The following is a 23037-nucleotide window of genomic DNA, read 5'->3' as shown; positions in this document are numbered from 1 at the left end:
ATTATTAAAAGGATTATTCAATAGCAAGTAACTTACAGAAGTTTCATTAGTAAGTGTTAAAAATATCCCTGGCTAGAGAGTATGCAAGAATGCGTGCCTGTGTGTGTGTGTGTGTGTGTGTGTGTGTGTAGTTCTTGCCTTTTGATTTTAAGATTGAATCTGAGCATTTGGATAATATTTATTCCCATATTCACATTTCTTAATCTCATTTCCCTCATTTGTAAAATGTTGACTATAATATCTATCTAATGGGATTATTATGCACACTAAAAGTTATAAAATAAATTCAAACATATTTAAATTGGGTAGAAACATATTAATGTAAGCTATTACTACTTTCTCCTTGGTAAGCATTTAAGAAATTGGAAGCTCTTGTCTTCAGAGTAATCTGCCAAGGGTTTGAAAAAAATACAAACATCAGGGGGAGGGAAGCCACACATGGCATCCTTGAGCTACAATATTTTAGTTAATGGCAACCCACTCCAGTACTCTTGCCTGGAGAACCCCATGGACAGAGGAGCCTGGTAGGTTACAGTCCATGGGGTCACAAAGAGTCGGACATGACTGAGTGATTTCACTTCACTTTCACTTTTGAAAAAATCAAACCCATATCTATCCAAGTATCTTGCTATTCATCTATCACTCCATATCAAGGAAGTGAATACAGCATCTTTCAAATTGTTCCATACACTTTTTATCACTCCTTTTCAGCTTCCTCTTCTCATTGCTTTTACTTTTTCCTATCTGCATTTTCTATATAATGCTCTCCCTCAGAGTTTTCTGCTTTGCCATCTACCACTTATAATCTTCATCATCTTAAAGCTTTCATTTAATTGTGGTTTCAACCTTTGTCACCAAGTTGATAAATTCCCAAATGAGTATTCACCAAATGATAAGTCTCACCCTTCTGATTTAATTATTTCAGAGGGGGCATCTCCATCTGGACAATCTCCTTCATCCACTTCAAAAAGAGTACACTCAAATAAACCACTCTCTCTCTTTCTGAGAAATGTACTTTGTATCTCAAATATCCTAGCTCTCTGCCAGTGGAACCTCAAATTTACAGTAAGCCTTTTTTTTTTTAATTTATTTTTTTTCTATTTATTTTTATTAGTTAGAGGCTAATTACTTTACAATATTGTAGTGGTTTTTACCATACACTGACATGAATCAGCCATGGATTTACATGTGTTCCCCATGCCGATCTCCCCTCCCATCTCCCTCCCCACCCCATCCCTCTGGGTCTTCCCAGTGTACCAGCCCTGAGCACTTGTCTCATGCATCCAACCTGGGCTGGTGATCTGTTTCACTCTTGATAATATACATGTTTTGATGCTGTTCTCTCAAACATCCCACCCTCGCCTTCTCCCACAGAGTCCAAAACTCATTATCAGAGAAATGCAAATCAAAACCACAATGAGGTACCATTACACGCCAGTCAGGATGGCTGCTATCCAAAAGTCTACAAGCAATAAATGCTGGAGAGGGTGTGGAGAAAAGGGAACCCTCTTACACTGTTGGTGGGAATGCAAACTAGTACAGCCACTATGGAGAACAGTGTGGAGATTCCTTATAAAACTGGAAATAGAACTGCCACATGACCCAGCAATCCCACTCCTGGGCATACACACTGAGGAAACCAGATCTGAAAGAGACACATGCACCCCAGTGTTCATCGCAGCACTGTTTATAATAGCCAGAACATGGAAGCAACCTAGATGCCCATCAGCAGACGAATGGATAAGGAAGCTGTGGTACATATACACCATGGAATATTACTCAGCCGTTAAAAAGAATTCATTTGAATCAGTTCTAATGAGATGGATGAAACTGGAGCCCATTATACAAAGTGAAGTAAGCCAGAAAGATAAAGACCAATACAGTATACTAACGCATATATATGGAATTTAGAAAGATGGTAACGATAACCCTATATGCAAAACAGAAAAAGAGACACAGAAGTATAGTGAGCCTTTCCATATACTTTTTATTTCATCTTGAGCTTTCATTTTTCCTCCATGTTTTAAGTCTCATCTGTCTGCAAGTTTTTCTGGATGTGCCTCTGAAATGCCCACAGAACTTAATCTTTACTCGATCCTAATTACAATCAAACTAGCCCAGTATTCCAAGGTTTCCTGGGTATTTTCAAAAGCCAATCAGATAACAACTCAAAACTGGGTGCAAACTAATAACATTCTTTAAAACACTACACATACACTCTTCTATGTTTAAAATGGATAACCAACAAGAATCTGCTCTATAGCATATGGAATTCTGTTCAATGTTATGTGGTAGCTTGGACGGGAGAATGGATACATGTATATGTATGACTGAGTCCCTTCACTGTCCACCTGAATGCAAAGTAAAAAGTTTAAAAATAAATAAAGTGTAAAAAACAACCCCAAAACTCTACTGCTGATCACAGAAGTGAGAAAATAAAAGAGCATAAGAAAGAAGAGCTTAGTCAGAATGATGCTTACTGATGTGGAAACAGAAGAAAGGAAAAAAAAGATGAGGGTGAGTAGGTAAAGACTTGGTGAGCAGATAGACATGCAAAGAGAATCACTGACTTTCAGACTCAGACTTGACCCAGCACTGCCATGGGGGGAAATATGTTTCTTATGTCACTCAGTTGCGGGTTTTAATCTGCTGCTGGCAATTCCTATGCTTAGATAACAAATGTAATACAGAAACCACCACCATATGTGATTCCCAAATGCTAGTCCTCTGAAATATGCTTCCCTCCTCCCATCTTTAATATTCTGTGCTCTGTTCTTCAGATCCTGCTGACTTAAAAAAAAGCGTTTATCAGATGTTACTTTTGCTCAGATATATACAATGATTTCCTATTATAATTTTAGACATGATGAATTTCTCTGCTGACTTTCCAGGCCTTCTATTATCTGACTTCAAACTTTTTATCTAATATTTTCTTCTAGTTCTCTTGACAAACTAGCTTTGCACCAGAGTCAAATTGCCTTATTACCCTCTAACTATATCAAGCTCCTTGCACTGTCAATGGTATACATGTTTCTTTTCTTTTTTCCCTATGGACTCCTCTATTTTAGATCAGTATCTACAAACATTCTTCAAGGTACAGCAAGAGTTCTACTTACTCCATGAAACTATATACACCTAGACTATTTCCCCACTGAAACTTCTCCATAGTACTTAGTAGTAAAAGGTGAATAGATGATCTGATTAGTTAAAAGTAGAAAAACTACTTAGAGAAGCTGCTCTACATGGAATCAAATAGCCACTGTGATTGTTTTCCTTAGTTTGGTGATATTTCTACTACATTAACTAAAACAACTAGTAAATGGAATGTCCTAGAGTCACAGTGATATCTTGCTTTTGGTTTATCCTATTCTGACAACATTTGAAAGGTTCATTAAGCCAAAATTAGTTTCTAGCACGATCTGTGATGGCATAACTCCTTATGCGCCATATCAGTGGCATATTCTTGCTGCATGTGCTCAGATAAAAATAGCAATGTCAGACACAACAACTGTCAGATTTGATGCCTGGGGCACCGTTTTTTGATAGAGACAGCTGTGGATGCTAAATTGAGGCTTCCTATGTGCTCTGTTCTCCCACCTCTTTTAAGAAAGCTGTCTATCGATAGGCTTTATATTTTTGTGTTTTGCATCTGTATTCAGATGCTGAGAAAAACAAATAATGTACTAAATCCATGGTGTGGAGAGAGGGGAAGGAAAAACACCTGTCAAATGTAGAACTTTCAGTTACATTAGAAGAGAAGGTTCTCTGCTCTTATTGACAAGGACGTTCTTTTGGACCTGCTCAGACCATTGTTATGTTCCATTTAAAAGCTGTTTCTGCAAATAAAAGGATCTTGTGGATTCCACTTCAAAGGTCTCACGATTTGAAGACCTCGTACTCCTTTGCATCCCTCGCTCATCAGTGTACATAAGGGGTCCACACACTTTTTCTATAAAGGGCTATGTAAACACTTTGAGTTTTGTGAACCATATCATCTCTGTCACAATTGCAAACCCTGTCAAGGTGGTGAAAGGAGGTACAGACGACATGTGAATGACTGGGAAAGACTTTGTTCCAAAAAAAAAAACCATGATCAGTAACGAAGAGTTTTGAATTGTATGTAATTTTTACATGTCACAAAGTATTCTTCTTTTGATATGTTCCAAACATTTAAAAGGGCTTCCCTGGGAGCTCAGATGGTTAAGAATCTGCTTGAAATGCAGGAAACCCAGGTTCAATCCCTGGGTCAGGAAGATACCCTGGAGAGGGGAACAGCAATCCACTCCAGTATTCTTGCCTGGAGAATTCCATGGACAGAGGACCTCGTCGGGTTACAGTCCATGGAGTATTGAAAGAAGGCAGTGAGTGAGTTTGGTACTCAGGCCATAGTCTGAGAACACCAGGTCTGCACAAGTAGTCCTCTGTCTCACTTTCAAAAACAGATGTCCCTTTGGAGGCAGACTATCATCTCCAAATACTGAGATACCTGAGCCTAAGACTCATCCATCTTCTTTACCTGCAAACTGAGAGCTCTAAAAGAGAGGCACCTAGTCCCTATTTTTCAAAGGCCAGAAAAAGTCATCAGATTCCAAAATAAAAGTACCCAACTATCTTTTTTAAGTCAAATTCAATCATAATCTAGCTTATCTGGTGGCTCAGACAGTAAAGCATCTGTCTGCAATGTGGGAGACCCAGGTCTGATCCCTGGGTTGGGAAGATCCCCTGGAGAAGGAAATGGCAACCCACTCCAGTACTCTTGCCTGGAAAATTCCATGGACAGAGGAGCCTAGTAGTCTAAAGTCCATGCGGTCGCAGAGAGTCATACATGACTGAGTGACTTCACATGTATTTGATACATGTATCAAATTTATTCATAATCTTTTAGCTTGTCTACATATCGTAGGTTAAAAAAGACTGCGTAATCATGAGCAATCACCTGTAGTTTCTGTACTTTCAAGAATCTCTATTTTTTGTTCTACCATAAACAAAAGTGGAAAATGTAGTACAGTTCTGGAATTTCAGTGTGATTAAATGCTAAGCCTCAGTTGCATCAGCCAGACTTAGATGTGATACAATCCAGCACCATACTGAGTCCTATTCTGAAGACCGCCATTGCTACCTAGTCAAGGGAATTGAGTCTTTAATACAGGAGTCACTTATAAATATGTACCAATAACATTATGTTCTAAGATGGTTTGTCAGCTGCTCAGCAGTGCTCACTACACAGGACTTGACCCCTCATCAAATTCCTGAAGGGGATGATCATTAGGAAAGTGTGTTGTGGTACGAGTGCTGTGGTTATGAGAGTGGGTCTGTACAATTGTCTTCAGGTATCAGGCAGCCGTGGGAGGGCTGGCATGTTTCTCCTATTTTATTTTCACCCTCTGCTTTTTGTGGAGGTATTCTTTTCTTTTTTTCTGTTTATTTTATCTCATGGTGTGTCAGTAAAGAGTGATATAATCAAGCTGTCTCTTTTAAGTGGTTTAAACCATAGCCTGAGTCCCAGAAGCATATAACTGTCTGGGCAGGTTAACACAGCAGTGGCTGGGCAGGTTTACCAGATCCCCACTGCTTCTGGGTAGTTACCAAACACTGCCATGTAGTAGAACAGTATCATTATTTTCAAGCTGGAGTTTATGTACTACAGATGAGAAGTCTTGAGTTTCTCAGGGAATAGGTGAAGCTACAGAAAAATATACCTACCTTTCTGGCTTAGATTATATTCAAAGTCTAGTGAAAACTACCATCTGTATATTTAGATAAGTATAAATAAATTATTATGAAAAAAGTATAAATAAATTATAATGAAAAAAAGTATAAATAAATTATAGGGCAGAATTCAAATTCACATAGTAGATTTTGATAATTAAGTGAACACTCCCCTCCCCAAATAAAAGTGTCTTACAAATGGCCATTTCATCTACCTCCTTATTAGACCAAGAAAATAACATGATTCTGTAATGCCACTAGTTATTTTGGTAAGAAAGTTTAGAAAGCATTGTTATAAGCTCCAAGACACCTTCCTGATGGACAGGGCACTGAAATGTTTCTATGACTAATCAACACTTAGAGAAAGAAGGAAAAGTAAAATACATCTTCTGGTTCTCTTTTCATTCAAACATTCTAAATGTTAGTAGATTTAAACAGACTCATCTACTGAAAGTGCACACTATTTTTATCTTAGGTATTATCATTTAATATGGTCTAGGAGTCTGTAAAGTTGAATTCTCCTTCCAAGTCTAATTTGTTACGTGACATAAGTTACTTCTCTTCACTGTTCTCTGAGTTTTGGGAAAGGGGCCTCTACCTTCTTTCACTACATCGCAAGGTTTTAACAAAATTTTTGAAATAAAACAAAAGTAAATTTAAAAGCAGAGACAATGAACAAATATTTAGGCTAGAAAAAAATTATTTTTCCTAGATTGTTGTTCAGTTGCTAAGTCATGTCCAACTCTTTGCGACCCCATGGACTGCAGCACACCAGACCTCCCTCTCCTTCACTATCTCCTAGAGTTTGCTCAAACTCATTTTCATTGAGTAGGTGATGCCGTTCAACCATCTCAACCTGTCGCCCCCTTTTCCTCCTGCCCTCAATTTTTCCCAGCATTAGAGTCTTTTCCAATGAGTTGGCTCTTCACATCACGTGGCCACAGTACTGAAGATTCAGCTTCAGCATCAGTCCTTCCAGTGAATATTCAGGACTGATTTCCCTTAAGAATGACTGCTTTGATCTCTGTGCTGTCCAAGGAACTCTCAAAAGTCTTCTCCAGCACCACAGTTCAAAAGCATGAATTCTTCAATGAGATACATAAAATCAAAAAAAAGTGAGGCTATAAGAGAAATGAATGTTATGTTCTCTGAACCAGCTCTTCCTAAAATGCCATTTCTTAAGGAATTGAGTGAATCACTCTTTTAAAAGATTATATGAATACATTTGAAATGCTTCACTTTGTTAGGATGAAAGTGTTTTCAATTATTGAAATTATTTGAAAATGCAAAAATTGCACTGGCTTCTACCCTATTAAATCTGTGTCTTTCTCCTATTTTTTTTCTTTTTGTTGTTGTTTTGTTTTGTTTAACAACAGTGCAGAATGACAGATTTTGGTGGGGGGGGAAAGAGAATTAGGAAAATATGATAACAGTCACAACTGGCTCCCTAGATTTATTTCCAGTTGATTTTACATCTGGTCCAACTGTGTTGTTTGTTGATATTCTGTTGGCAACAGACATGAGCCGTATGTCTCTTTTGCTTTTATTAACATTTCCATAGCTCAACAAGAGAATTTGGTGGAAATTGAACTGACTGATCTTTGCATTACAACTCAAATTTGGCATCTTTCCACCCCATATTCAAAAGGTCATCCAATCTGGTCAGTTTGGGGTATTTGTAAATATCTCTAGATTTCCTCCTCTCTAGTTACCAGGATCATCATGAAATTCTCCCTGATTACAGTAAAAGCCTAATTTCTTTCTTGAGTGGGCATTTCAATCCACACATTTTGCTGGCACTATACTTAAGATTTTCAAATTAAAACCTGATCCTGTGCCTGGATAACTTCTTCAGTATGTCAGTTACCTATAAAATAAACCCCTACTGTATTAGCGAGGCATGGAATACTTGCAATATTGGCTATCAATCTACTTCAAGCTCCCATCTCTTGCCATTTACTTACGAATCTCAGCAATTTTGACCTTATCATTCTTCAAACATTCCAAACCTTGTCATAAGTGTGGCTCTTCACACGCACCTTTTACTCTGCCTGCCTGTCACTCATTCTTCTGAACGCAGCTCAATGTCAACTCCTCTATGAAGTCTTACACTCCTGGCTGTAACAACAAAATAAACCCTTCTGATGATACAGTGAATTAATATTCCCCTAGGAATGGCTCACAACTCGGAATGATTTTTATAATGACATACTTAGCAAGAGGGGAAAATAGCATAAATACCACTCTGGAAACAAACACAAATATAACTTCTCCAAATGGTATTTTAATATTCCAATGGCTTACTTGTTTCAATCACTTAATTTAGATTAGATGGATAATTTCTGATAATCCTTTTCTTCCCTCTCATATGTAGGCCTTTAATCTAAGAATATCAAAGTTCTTTTGGTATAGTAATTAAGTTTTTCTACATGACTGAAGTATTGAGAGTACTGTGCAACTACAGATTTAAGAAAAAGAAAACTGAGCTTTTGTGATTTATCTAATGCTACACAGGAACTCTGGTAGGCTACAGTCCAAAGGGTCACAAAGAGTTGGACATGACTAAGTGACGAAGCATACACGCATGCACCCAGGAACTCCATTATCAGGGAGAAGGGAAAAAAGCATCTCAGATCTTCCAAAGTCCCATAACGGGGAAAAAGCATTCATAAAACTGGTGTCCAATCTAACTGTGGTGACTCCTACAAATGTTATTTTCCAAGGTTGGTAGATACTGCAGCCACTTCTCCATTTTCTAAAAATAGAGGACAGAATGAGTAATGTTAGGGCTGGAGGCAGTGAAACAAACATGCTGGTAACAGCAGTGAGGGTTTCTGCACCCTGGCTCCAGTCTTTTGAGATGCAAGACCCTAGTCCTGACTGCATTGCATTGTTTTTATGTGCCTCCTACAAATGGAGCAGTCATCTCAGTATGTTATTCCATTAATCCCCTCAGATAATTATTTAATGGAATTTTGCCATGTTGGCTTAATTACCTCCTTTTCTGCCTCCTGGGGATTTTGTAAATATGGGATGGTTTTGGAATGAAAAATGAATTACTGTTTCCAAATAGCATGCAAAAAAATTATGATCCAGAATTTTCACAAAGGTTTGAAAATAACATATGCTATCAAAATTTCTATTTGTAGATTTGTTTTGACTCCTGTCACATGTTTGGAGGAGATGCAGCACTCTTTTCTAGGTCAAATCTCAGATATATCACTAAAATGTTTGGTTTTCTGGGTTATTTTGATGTCAGCCCCAGAGGTGTCATAGTTTTCTAAAGGTAAGAAGAGCGAAGTCTTTCTTTTTCTCTATAATGCCAACTTGGTATTTCTGAGCAAGTCTCATCTTTCTTTCTGGCTGAGAAAGACAGTTATTTCTGCTTCTTATCAATATTTATCTTTCTAGCAGTTCTATGATCCCCATCTCTACTTGGGAGCCATGCCTCGCATCCTGAAATGTCAGTTATCAATATAATTCCTTTCTATTTTAGTTTTTCATACATTGGCTGTTGACTGCAGCCACAAAATAAAAAGACACTTGCTCCTTGGAAGAAAAGCTATGACAAACCTAGAGAGCATATTAAAAAGCAGAGACATCACTTTGCTGACAAAGATCCATACAGTCAAAGTTATGGTTTTTCCCATTGTCATGTTCAGATATAAGAGTTGGATCAAAGAGAAGGCTTAGTTAAGAAGAACTGATGCTTTCAAATTGTAGTGCTGGAGAAGACTCTTGAGGATCCCTTGGACAGCAAGGAGATCAAACCAGTCAATCCTAAAGAAATCAACACTGAATATTCACTGAAAGGAATGATGCTGAAACTACAATACTGTGGCCACATAATGCAAAGAGCCAACTCACTGGAAAAGACCTGATGCTAGGAAAGATTGAGGGCAAGAGGAGAAGGGGGCAACAGAGGATGAGATAGTTGGAAGGCATCATCGACTCAATGGACATGAGTTTAAGCAAACTCCAGGAGATGGTCAAGGACAGGGAAGCCTGACTTACTGCAGTTCATGGGGTCTCAAAGAGTTGGACACAATTTAGTGACTGAACAACAACAATTATATTGGCTTATTGCTCCAACTACATTTAAAACACTTTGAATAAATGGCCCTTGAAGTATCCATCCTCAAACTCCCAAAATAGGTCTAGCACAGTGTCTTCAAGAGTAAATACTCAAAGTATGTCTGCTAAGTTTAAAAGTAAAAGAATAAATGGAAAACACACACACACACAATGGGGACGGAATGGTGCCCAAACTTTCGTTTTTTAACAAAACTGGTAATAATGGGAAAGGTTCATATTTTATGTTCTTATTGTAATATTGGCCAGCCTCAAGTCATCACAGGCAAACCTTATAAATACATAGAGTTGGTTTTCACTTGGGTAGAGCAGATCTGCACACCTGTCAAAGCGAGAGAACATCTATGACAGAGCTGAGATCAGGTTTGCCTACCCATCTTTGAGTTCCCACATTCCTGGCCATCAGCCAGGGCTTGCCCATCACTAGGGAAGCCACCACTCCATGTTCTCAGATTGTGTGTATCACCTGTCATCTTCAATGCACTAAATGACATTCCAGTGACTGGGAAGAGTTAATGATCCTCCAAAAAGAGAACAGCTCCCCCCCATCTGATTGTTAGGATCAGCCCCCTTATGTTTTATTTGAAAATTTTGGTCCTTTCTCCCTTTTCTCTCCAAAATGAAAATACTGGACCAGCTAAGTACAATTTAAACAGTTTTACACTTGTTTTAAAACAATATTTAATCAATTCCCAAACAGGATTGTTTTTTTTTTTTTCCTTTACTCGCTCCACTGATTCTCTTATTTCAGGATATCTCCAATTGGGAACATTTGTAACACCAAAATCCAAATGTAGTAAGATACGATAACTTTAAAGGTTTAACTATAAAGTTTTCTTAAATGTTTGAAATGCCTTTCACATTTGAAAATGATAAACATATATCATTTATATCAAGAATAATAATTAGGCAACAGAGAATTTAGCAAATTGTCCCTGTCACTAAACTGAGTTCAAATGGGAAAGAAAAACCAGTTATTGAGTGAGTGGTGAAGTGTGGAATATCAAAAAGATGCAGATCAGAGTTCATAGTGTTTTCAGAAAATTCCCTATAAAAATACACACACACATTTAAAGACAGGAGTCTCTGTGTTGGTTAGATCAAGCATCTGGGGAAGCCAAACGGAACAGGGAAAGCATTGAGATATAACTAAATGTGATTAAAGATTTACAACCTTGTTAACCCAATGATTCTTAGTAGGTAACTCATTCATTCATTCACCAATCCATCTATCTTTCTCTCCTTTTATATCATCCACTCACCTGTCTATACATCTATATCCCTCATTTAAGGTCAGTGGTTAGTACAAGGCCCTCAAGTAATTTCTTATTGATTATATGAAAAAAGGAATTATAATTATAATTTAATTTTAAATTATAATTTAATTTTATATAATTATATAAAATATAATTTTAATTTTGTGTTTATTAGAATAATATTTTAACCTAGTTGGTTATTTTTTAAATTGAGATAAAATTTATATAACATGAAATTTATCATTTTAACCTCAAAGTACACAAAACTATGGCTTTTAGCACATTTACAATGTTGTGCAGCCATCACCACTACCTAAATACAGAACATTTTCATCATCCTAAAAATCATCTTGTACTCATTAAACACGAACTCTCCATCTCCCTTTTTCCCCTAGTCCCTGAAAACCACTAATCTACATTATGCTAAGTAAAATAAGCCAGACACAAAAGGCCATTACTTAGCATAATGTTTGCAAGTTCCACCCATGTTGCACCATGAATCCATATTTCATCCCATTTTAAGACTGAACCCAATCACACTGTATGGATATCCCATGATTTGCTTAAACATTTTTCAGTTGATAGACATTTGAACTGTTTCCACTTTTTACTATTATGAATAATGCTTCTGTGAACATTCACATACAAGCTTTTTTTTGAATGCTTACTTTCAATTCTTTGGGATATTTACTTAGGAGTGGGACTGCAGGTTCACCCGATAACTTCATGCTCAACTTTGTGAGGAGTCATCAAACTGATTTTTTAGAGCAAATGCATTAGCAATGTATGAGGATTCCAATTTTTCCCTGCCATCACTCACATTTTTCATTCCATTTTTAAGTTATAGCCATCCTAAAAGGGTGTGAATTGATATTTCATAGTTTTGATTTGCGTTTCTCTAATAAGTAATGACATTAAGCATCTTTTCATTATTTCTTGGCAATTTGCACATGTACTTTGGAGAAATGCAGATTTTCAGTCTTCTGCCCATTTTAAAAATTGAGTTGTTGAGTTTTAGATCTTTATATGTTCTGGATATTAAACACTTATCAGATATATGGCCTGCAAATATTTTCCCCCATTCTTCCAGTTATCTTTTCACTTTCTTGATAGTGTTCTTTGATGTATAGTATTCTTACTTTTGGTGAAATCAAATTTATTTCTGTTGTTGCTTGCAATTTTGATGTCATGATAATAATACACTGCCAAATCCAAGGTCATCAAGACTTACCCCTATGTATACTTCTAAAGAGTTTTATAGTTTTAGCTCTTAGTTTAGGCATTTGACCCATTTTTAATTTTTGTGCACAGTGAGGTTTGGGTCGAAGCTAATTCTTTTGCATGCAGTTGTCCAAGCACCATTCAGTAAAAGGACAATTCTTTCTACACTGAACAATTTTCATATCCTTGATGAAAACCAGTTGACCAGATGTATAGGTTTATTTTTGGACTCTCAACTGTATTCTATTGATTGATATGCCTATCTTATACCACTACCAACTGCTTTGATTACCATAGTTTGGCAGTAAGTTTTGGAATTGGAAAGTCTCACACCTCCAACTTTGTTTTTGCTTTGAAGATTATTTTGACTACTCTAATTCTTCTGAAGTTCCACATGACTTTTCAGATCAGCTTTTCCATTTCTGAAAGAGAAGTCTTTTAGAATTTTGACAGGGATTACATTAAATCTCTATATCAATTTAGGGAATTTGTCATTTTAATAGTATTAAGTTTTCCAATCCAGGATCAATGGATATCTTTCTATTTATTTAGTTCTTTAATTTCTTTCAGCAATGACTGGTACTCCTCAGTGTGCAAGCTTTATACTCTTTTGCTTAAATTTATTATTCAATTAATATTTATCAAACTTACCAGATGCTGTCAGTATAGTGATGAAGATACAATTAAAAGCCAAACCCTAACTCCCTTTTATTTATTTGTCTTAATAGGTCCATTTGGACTGGGACAGAGGCTTTTATTTAGGACTGACAATATATGTCCAAATCTTTACATTTTATGGCTTGGACATCTATCAGTAGCCATTAGTGCTGCTTCAAAATTCAGCCTGACTATGTTTTCTATTCTTTCTTCTCTTCTATGTATGATTCTAGGCTTGAAAAAAGAAATATTCCAATGGTATCAAGTATTATTAGTTTAATGGAATAATATCAGTAAGTGGTTTGAACATGCTCAAATAATCATTTTTCATTCACTTGCACACTAAATGATTGTTTTATCCAATGACATTTTTGACCTTGTAAGTGTTGGACATTATTAAAGGCACCAGTGATGGAAAAGCAAAAAATACATTGTTCCCGTCCTCAAAGAACTGAATAAATTTGGGTAACAAGTATAAACAATACAATATAGGAGTATAAAGAGGTTAAGTTCTAGTATAATGATTCTTGTGAAGTGTTAGGTTGGAATAAAGTAATAGAATAAAAGAAGGATTTTCCAGTTTTAATGACTGAAAAAGGCATTTGCATGTGAGAAGACATTGTAAGCAGCTAGTACAGAAAACACAAAGCAGTGAAGTGTAATGCAGGAAGTTATATTTTGAGAATTCTTTGTGATTGTATATAAAGGAGGAGTTGAGTATGAGTTGCCAGGGAAAGAGTGCCAAGAGATGAGCTTTAAAAGATAGCCAGGTATTATGCCATGGACAACATTCTACCAATCAGCAGTTTCCATACAGATTTTAGTCACATACTTCTTTGTATTCAAAACATGAGCAAAGCAAATTATAAACAAATAAAATGAATAAGAGAGAGGAGACTGAAAAGCTTCCTCAGTCAACTCACAACTCTTAATTAGTCAACATTCATTAAAGAGTTTTGAAAACCACTGTTGTTCACATGAGAAACTGTACAATATTCTACAAATATTTGGAATCAAAGGAAAATAATTTAATTCTTACTGGTTATAAAGAAAGTCAGCTTATTAGCCTAGGAATGGTTTAAGGTTTGTAAATGGACTAGGAAATATACCCACTGATTTTACTCATGCTCCTCTATGATTCATTCTCCATATAACTGCCAGTCATTTCCTTGAAAATCAGGCAACCAGTCTTTGGTTGAAATTCTTGCAACTGCATCTAAATAAGATCCAGACTTCCTTCTGTAGTTTGAACTCCCTGCTTGTCTCTCCCTCTTCATTCTCCTACCATTGTCCCTCATACCGTACCTGAAAATGAAAGCGTTAGTCACTCAGCTGTGTCCGACTCTGTGCGACCCCATGGACTGCAGCCCACCAGGCTCCTCTGCCCATGGAATTCTCCAGGCAGGAATACTGGAGCGAGTAGCCATTCCCTTTTTCAGGAGACCGTGCCAACCCAGGGATTGAACCCCATTCTCCCTCATTGCAGGCAGATTCTTTGCTGTCTGAGCCACAAAGGAACCTGACCACTCAACCTGACCTAGCCACAATGTCTTTCTTCTCTTCTTCAAACACAGTGCTTGATTTAGCCTTTTTTCTCTGCTCTCTTTTGGCCTGAGATGCTTTGCTTCTAGCTCTTCATATAGCAGGACCCTTTACCATCAGGATTTATTTGAAATTCCTCCCATTCTAAGAGGTCTCCTCTGTCTCCATCAACTAAGAGAGATTTCTCTTGTCACTCTAGAATGGCTCACCCTCCTTTATTTTTCTTTCTTGCATTTAGCGCAATTTCAATCATCACGTATATTTATTATTTCTCATGTTTCTATCTCATCCCAGAAAATAAACACCATTAGAAGGGCTTGTCTGCCTTGTCCATGCCCAGGTTCTCAGAAAAAGGCAAAGAACATATCATTCCCTCATTGCATATTTGTTAATAAATGAAGTGGAAATGAATTAAACAAAAGGTAGCTCCATCAATAAAATGTAGAGTATATATCAGTGGGTATATGTCAACTAGCCCAGAGCAATTCTAATACAGCCTATAAGTTTCTAGTTGGCCACTCATCATCTGAAAGGATAGCTTCTGTGAATCTGGTATATGACTCATCACTTCCACCCTTCCTTTCATTTTTACCTTTCCTAATTCATCTTTCCAGTCACCTATGCCCCTGCCCCTTGTTTCTGAAGAGAGAGTTTTTACTCAAAAGCAACCCCAAAGGAGTACAAAACAGAGGGTAAGAACAAGGCAGCTTTGGTGAATTGACTATAACCAGCAAGCCATCACCAGAACCATATGAGTTATGCCAATTTGAATGACAGATGTGAAAAAGCATCTTACAACACTAATAAAATGCTTACTTAGAGTCACATGCATTACTGGCAACAATATGTAAGATATTACATAGATTCTGGGCTAACCTCACACTTAAGGTTCAGATTTTACCAAAAGCATATGATTAAAAAAATCACTTCTCGCAGTCAACAGACCATTCAGAAAACTCTCTTAAGGAACTTTTGATGACCTAAAGAAAACGGATGAACTAAAAAGCACTCTGACTTCAGGGTAGAAGAAAATTAAATTGGTTTCCACTAGGTTGACCACAATCAAGAAATTCAAACTTAACTGCAAAAAGCCAGAGAAACACTTGAAGACTAGTAATACGGTTTCAGGGAGAAGAAGACAAATTTAGCCAAAGTTTTTGAACTCTCTAGTGAGAAGGGAGGTCATAGATAGGAAGACCAAGAAGCAGTCTGCAATAACCCACACAGGCAATGATTAAACCTGGGATAAGAACAAGAATTATTGATTGTCTAAAGGGGGACTGGGTGGGGGCAGTTAATTTCCCTTGCTTCTTCTTTACTTCACACAAATAAATCATTGCTTTCAACCTATACATCTGAAGAAAACACATCATGAAAAAAAGAACTATTGGTGGTTTAAAAAACAGGTATAAAAAGTTAAATGCTGCTAGAACTGGATCTGTAAAGATAGCTGTATAAACTTAAATTATTAATTGCTAGGGCCAACACTGATTCCCATAGTGCCAGATCCTGCTGAGATTTTGAAAACCAATATGTTTTTGTCTTGAAGGGTGTTTGAAAGAAACTGGTTAACCTAAAAGGCCTTGAGATGTTAGGGGAATTACAGAAGAGAGACTCTGTAAATCAATACAATTTCTTCAGCAAATACTGTATCAAAAAGAAGGACATTGAATTCAACATTGTCAGCAATGGAGATAAAATCATTTATATCCAAGGAAGTGTAAACAGCCTCAGATGAAATAGTTGGCAGCACAGGAGGAAATTGAAAGAGGCTCTCATCATATTGCACCCACACAATCTTTGATTCAGTCGGAGGCCCATTTACAAAGACAGACCATTGGTTTGAAGAATGACCACCCCCTCCAAAGTCTGCTTTTAAGACTTAGTAGAAAGCGCTCTGCCCTTTCCTTCCAGAAAAATGAAGATGCTTCACATCTTCAAACAGTGATTCCAGCCAGTAAATGGATTAAAGTGATCTCTCCCATTTCACAGATAGAGCACAAGAGTGCTGACAAAGCTGAAGTACTTTAAATGATATATGCACTTATTACACTACAGTTTGAATTTTTACTATCATCTTAAGAGTCTATTATTGTTCCAGAATTGAAAACATGATTCCCACAGCAAAAAAAAATAAATAAATAATAATCAGTGCTAAATTAAAATACTGAAGTATTTCAAACATTAATGCTACCTGCTACAAATCCTCTCCTCTTTCTGTTGTTTAGTCACTAATTCACATCCAACTCTTTTGCCATCCCATGGTCTGTAGCCCTCTAGGCGCCACTATCCAGGGAATTTCCCAGGCAAGAATACTAGAGTTGTTTCCATCTCCTTCTCCAGGGGATCTCCCTGACCCAGGAACGGAACCCACGTCTCCTGCATTACAGGCAGATTCTTTACAGCTGAGCCACTAGGGAAGTCCTACTAGTTGACCTCACTTTATCTTTAAAACCAGGAAACAGTATCTTATGATCTTGTGACTATCTTCATTCAAATATTTAATTATTGCATATTCCATGTTTTTATTAACCCCTCCAGCTCCCACAGAGTCAATACAGCAAGACAAAAAGTATAGAGTTTTTCCTCTTCCCAAGTATTCCTCTATTCCCATGTAAAGTCAAATGAAATAATGTCCCAAGGAGATGCCGGGAATACAGTATATGAATCAAAATGTGAAGGAAATTGGAGTCTTAAAGAGAATGAAGAACTAATCCATTAATTACTAGCACTTATTGACCATCAACTGTGACATATCCAACTTGTAAGGCATTACAGAAAACATTGAGCCATGTAAATCATGGTTCATACCTTTAGAAACAATACCGCATCTACAAAATAATCTTACCTAAAACACCAGAGAACCCTACTTGAATATAACATCTTGGAAAATTCTCCAAGTCACAAATATATACTTTGCTAACAAAAAAACCCTGTTTGGTTTGAATTACACTCAAGATAGTTATTAAGCTAAATAAGGTAGTTTTTCTTAAAGACCCCACCCCAAACATCACCATATTTTGCCAGCAGTTTTTGGTGACAAGTTGTATTACTACTGCTGCTACTGCTAAGTCACTTCAGTTGTGTCCGACTCTGTGTGACCCCATCCCTGGGATTCTCCAGGCAAGAACACTGGAGTGGGTTGCCATTTCCTTCTCCAATGCATAAAAGTGAAAATGAAAGTGAAGTCGCTCAGACGCGGCCCCATGGACTGCAGCCTACCAGGCTCCTCCGTCCATGGGATTTTCCAGGCAAGAGTACTGGAGTGGGGTGTCATTGCCTTCAAGTTACATTATGAAGCATAATTAATAATATGCAAATTCAATGGTGGTATATTAAATTGGTATTTCTTCACTAAATATCCTGTACCTTCTCCCAATAGCTAATGGTTTTCCACTGAATTTCACTGATGCTTTTCTATTGAGTTTATTCACAAGTCAAAGACTTCTATCTGGTTAGAGCAAACAAGTCTTCAAGAGTTGAAGCCTATCAGCTCTTCTGGTATGTCAGGATTCTCAGAAAAGGCTAACTTCTCAAACACCTTCATATTTCATTGTGATACCCAGATGATAAACAGAAGCACTTTAATTTCACTGAAAAGGAGCTTCCTTTCCAATTTCCATTGGAAACAACCTACCAAAATACTATCACTTCAGCTACTAGAGGAAACTCTCCCCCTCCATCTAAGAGGTAATGCAAGCTAGGGGAATGTGATCTATCTTCCATTCACACCAGAACTGGGGCATGTTTATCGTCAAACCAGTCCATAGCTCTTTTCCTTCCTCTGGCTCTCCTCATAATTTCCAGGATCTTCCACTGACTTTTGGCTCTTACCTCTTTAAAGTCAAAATTGGTGAACCTTCTTTAGCTCCTCCAGAGAATATGGGTAAAATTAAGAAACATTCAAAATAATTTCTACCCAAGATTGAAAACTTGGCTACATTTCCAACTTTCAAAGGAACAAAAACAATCATTGATTCAGAGTCCACATTTTTTTTAAAAAAAAGACAAAATCAGACACTAAAACAAACTTGTTTGCTCAGTTTTAATCCCTATATAAATACAACATATTCCAGACATTTCAGGATCTTACTTTAGAGGTTTGCCTATTTGTTTTTTTTGTTTTTTTTTTCCAATTTTAAACTCACTAGATCTTTGATACTAATAGTCACTGACATCCAGCTACAAAAATGTAAATGTAAATCCCCCCACCCCCCAAAGAGGATAATATCAATGATAAAAGCAGCTCCTGATATTGTGAAAATATTTTAGGTTATTAACCCTTTATAAGCCTAATGTTATGGTGGGCAAATATGGACATTACATTACAGACAGGGAAATCAAGCCCATGAGTATTAAGCAAGTTGCCCCAGATCAAACATTAAGTCATGAGAAGAGCAAAGCTTCAATGTAAGACTGATGCCTTAGCATAAGAGAATAGCATTGAAACATGTACATTACCACATGTAAAACAGATGACCCGTGCAAGCTTGATGCATGAAATAGGGCACCCAAAGCCAGTGTTCGGGAACAATACAGAAGGATGGGGGGGAAAGAGAGATGGGGGGAGGTTCAGGATGGGGGGGAACACATGTATACCTGTGGTCAATTCATGTTGATGTATAGCAAAAACCATCACAATATTGTAATCATTCTCCAATTAAAATAAATTAATTAAAAAAATGAAATGGATTAAAAAAAAACACTAAACAGTTCTTCAGGAGACTGAAACAACTAATCACATTTAATGAATCTTAGAATTTCAACAAGGAGAAGAAAAAGCAGGAAATATTGAATAGGTCCAAATAAAAACATACTGTGATGTTTTGGCAATCTTACAATAGATGTATGGTAAATTGACTAGCACTGAAATCAATCCCTATCTTCTATAAAGCATTAAAAAATAACATACTTGTTTAGGTGAATGATATACCTAAGTGATACATGTCTGATACATACAAATGAACACTTGTGGGAGAAAATGGTAGCCATTTCCCATGATGCTTACATAAAAAGATTAAAATTCACTCTTTTCATAATGATTATGTATGTCATATCTTGAAATATAGTTTCATGGTCTCTTTAACAGCTTCTGTAATGTTTCTGATAAAAAACTAGAGAGAAAGAAAGAAAGAAAGAAAACTAGAAAGAAATCTAACACATATTGAGTGCTTCTGAACTTTTAGGTACTACTTGAGGTTTAGTACTTGTGATCTCATTTAATTTCTATACAACTTCTGTAATGTAATTAGTAACTTCCTTTCACTCATGCAGAATCTTTGGTCTAAAATTATTGAATGTTGTATCAAGGGTCACCCAGGTAACAGTGAAGGAGTTAGAATTTTCAATCAAATATCCCGTTTTTAAATTATCAAGCTCGTTGTATTACATCTGCATTTTGGTAATTATAGTATTATTGTCCACTGTCTCCATCTCTCCTCAGGGCATAAATTTAATACTCTCGAGGCATGTTCCTCTTGTTGAACTGGGCCATGGCCCAGAGAATACGTCAATAAGTTACTACTAGACTGGATCTGATAAATCAGATAAAAACTGTCATTTCCACACTAAGCTTTACATGCTAGATCATACATACACACACACAAACATACATACACACACATTGCAAACTTTAAAAGAAGTCTACAAGGTCCTCCATCCTGCCTAGAATTAGAACAATGTTCAAACATTATAGATGTATGTTCTGAAATTCAAAGACTTGGCTAAGCCCCACTTCTAAACAGATGGTACATTTCCTATTACTTCTCATATAATTATTTTTCCAAATGCTGATCAGTAACAAGTCCGCCCTCTTCTATCTTTTTCCAATGCCACCAGTTTCAACTCCTATTTGGAGCTCTTCTTACCTCCCGTTTTAAGCCCCCTAGTTGCTCTAAGGCACAAAGATATCTCTTACCTCTCAATTCCTTTTTAGCACAGAATATTCATATTGGATTATCCACCACTCATACATTGTCTTATAGAGTTACCTACTATTTTTTGTTACTGTTTTCTTTCCAACTTTTTGTACTGCAAACAGCAGTACTTGTCTTAGTGGTGGTGAGAGTTTGTGGCCTCTATGTTGAAATCAAGTACCCAAAGTCATCCAAAACAAACTAAATTAAAAGGTTGTGATTACTATGAAAATCTGGTGTAGACAAAATCCCTAACCTCCTCCCTAAACAAATACTTCCAACCAGAATGCTGCCTCTTCTAAGCCACTTTTTAATTTCTTCTTTTAATTGAAGGATAATTGCTTTACAATGCTGTGTTGGTGTCTACCCTACAGCAGTGTGAATCAGCCATAATCCAAGCCACTCTTATGTAGATATTTTGAAGTCACTGCTGATTTCAAGATTGCTGGGAGAAATATCAATAACCTCAGGTATGCAGATGACACCACCCTTATGGAAGAAAGTGGAGAAGAACTAAAGAGCCTCTTGATGAAAGTGAAAGAGGAGAGTGAAAAAGTTGGCTTAAAACTCAACATGCAGAAAACTAAGATCATGGCATCTTGTCCCATCACTACATGGAGAACAGATGGGGAAACAATGAAAACAGTGACAGACTTCACTTTTGGGGGACTTCAAAATCACTGCAGATGGTGACTGCAGCCATGAAATTAAAAGGTGCTTACTCCTTGGAAGGAAAGTTATGACTAACCTAGATAGCATATTAAAAAGCAGAGACATTACTTTGCCAACAAAGGGCTGTCTACTCAGAGTTGGTCATGACTGAGCGACTGAACTAAACTGAACTGACTGACTTCAAACTTATTTCTCTTTCTCTGTTTCTCATGATGCTTGATAGGCTAAATAGAAGTTCAGAATTACCTGAAATCTTCAACTAAATAAAAAACCCTTCCCCCTTCTCAGGCAAAGTGATGTGTATTTGTAAACACATGATTTGCAAGCAATGCTGACTTTTTCAATCAGGAAAACAAGGCTGAAGCAGTTTAAGTTTTCAGCTTGAGAACAAGGGTTTGACAACATTATGTAATAACCTGGTACAATCCTGAAACTGCTTTCCTTTTTTCCCTCTTGCTGCCTTATCCAGGTTTTCATTCAGGACACACACAGACTATGCTGGTCTCATAAGCTGTGTCCAGCTCTTGCGATACTGGAGTGGCTTGCCATTTCCTTCTCCACTGAGGCTATGCTAGGCCCATAATAATCTTCATCTTTTTACTGTTATGCTATCTTAATATGGAGAGTCTCTTGGTGTCCTAGGTCATCTTCTTTGACACTTGCTTGCCTTTCCTTTCTCGGAACATATAAGATAATATTGGCTAAAATGTGTTTTGTTGTGTGATTAAAACTATGAAAGAACTCTCTACTCTGTTCATGTACATTTCAGATGCCAATTATAATTAAATTGATCTGTATTTGTTGTTCATTTACTCGTCTTGTACCTTTAATTCTGACTCATGGCAAAAACCATTTTCTTGCATTTTTACTTATATCTACTTGTTTCTCAAACACCATGAGACCTATTTTTATATTTTATCCTTCTTCCCTCTGAATCCCTGTGTCAGACATCTGAGCAGTTAGACAGCTTAAGAGCATCTTTTCTTGGTTGATATTTGCTTTGACATCAATGGGAACTCACATGTGTAAATGAAAACTCTTCTATGGAAAGAATCTTCTTTAGGACCCATCTGGGTCAGTCAGATAAGTCTGAGAACGGTTTTATGTTGCTCAAGAAAATTCAACTATTTTTCACTGTGAGGTACTCTGAGCGGATTCATATAGGAGCGCATCAGATATATTTAAAAACATTTCATACCATCATATGAAAATGTATCTTCCAGTTCACAGCTCTTCATATAGTAATTCCTCATATGATTCTTCAAAAAATTACATCATTACAGAAATTTTGACCAACATTTTTATGGGGACATATTACCTTGGTAAATTTTAGGTAAATTAACTAAAGCATATTTACAAGATTAGATCATTTGATCAAGATGGTAAAGGGAAGAATCAGGATTAAAGTTTTACATGTTCTGTTTATAAACAATACCAAGGATTGATGATATGCAAATGATTTTTAAAAGACTATAAAATTAACTCATTTTGAAAGTCCATTAAATTAAACCAGTATTTTTTGCTTATATAAAATGAAATGATTAATTATGTATGCCATAATGCTGGCATTTATTCAACAAGAATTTATTAATTACCTAGTGTATGCCAGAACTGCTACACACAGCAGCAGATGTAGAGACAAATAAGACAAGCTTTGTGCAATATGTAGCAAAGCAGTGTCGTCTTAAAATGCAGGGTGTTGAGTCACGCTTGGTTTTTCGTTTTTGTTTTTTTAATATCCAGAGTCAAACTAGACATTGGTCTATGTTTCTGCACCTTCTATTTTCATATTAGTTATATAACATATCTAATGTTCTATACAAGGACAAATATTCATCCAAAAAGATAATAGAAAAATGAATGTTTTTCTTTCCTGAGGTAAATTTTAATTTCCTAAAGAGTTGCAAAAATAGTTCAAAGATTATATGAATGTTCAGAAGAGGTAAATTCAAGAGACAGAAAGTAGATAAGTA

This window comes from Muntiacus reevesi, chromosome 17, assembly GCF_963930625.1.
Source record: "Muntiacus reevesi chromosome 17, mMunRee1.1, whole genome shotgun sequence".
Classification (NCBI taxonomy): Eukaryota; Metazoa; Chordata; class Mammalia; order Artiodactyla; family Cervidae; genus Muntiacus; species Muntiacus reevesi.
The sequence above is the reverse complement of the archived record's forward strand: the minus strand, read 5'-3'. Positions refer to the sequence as shown.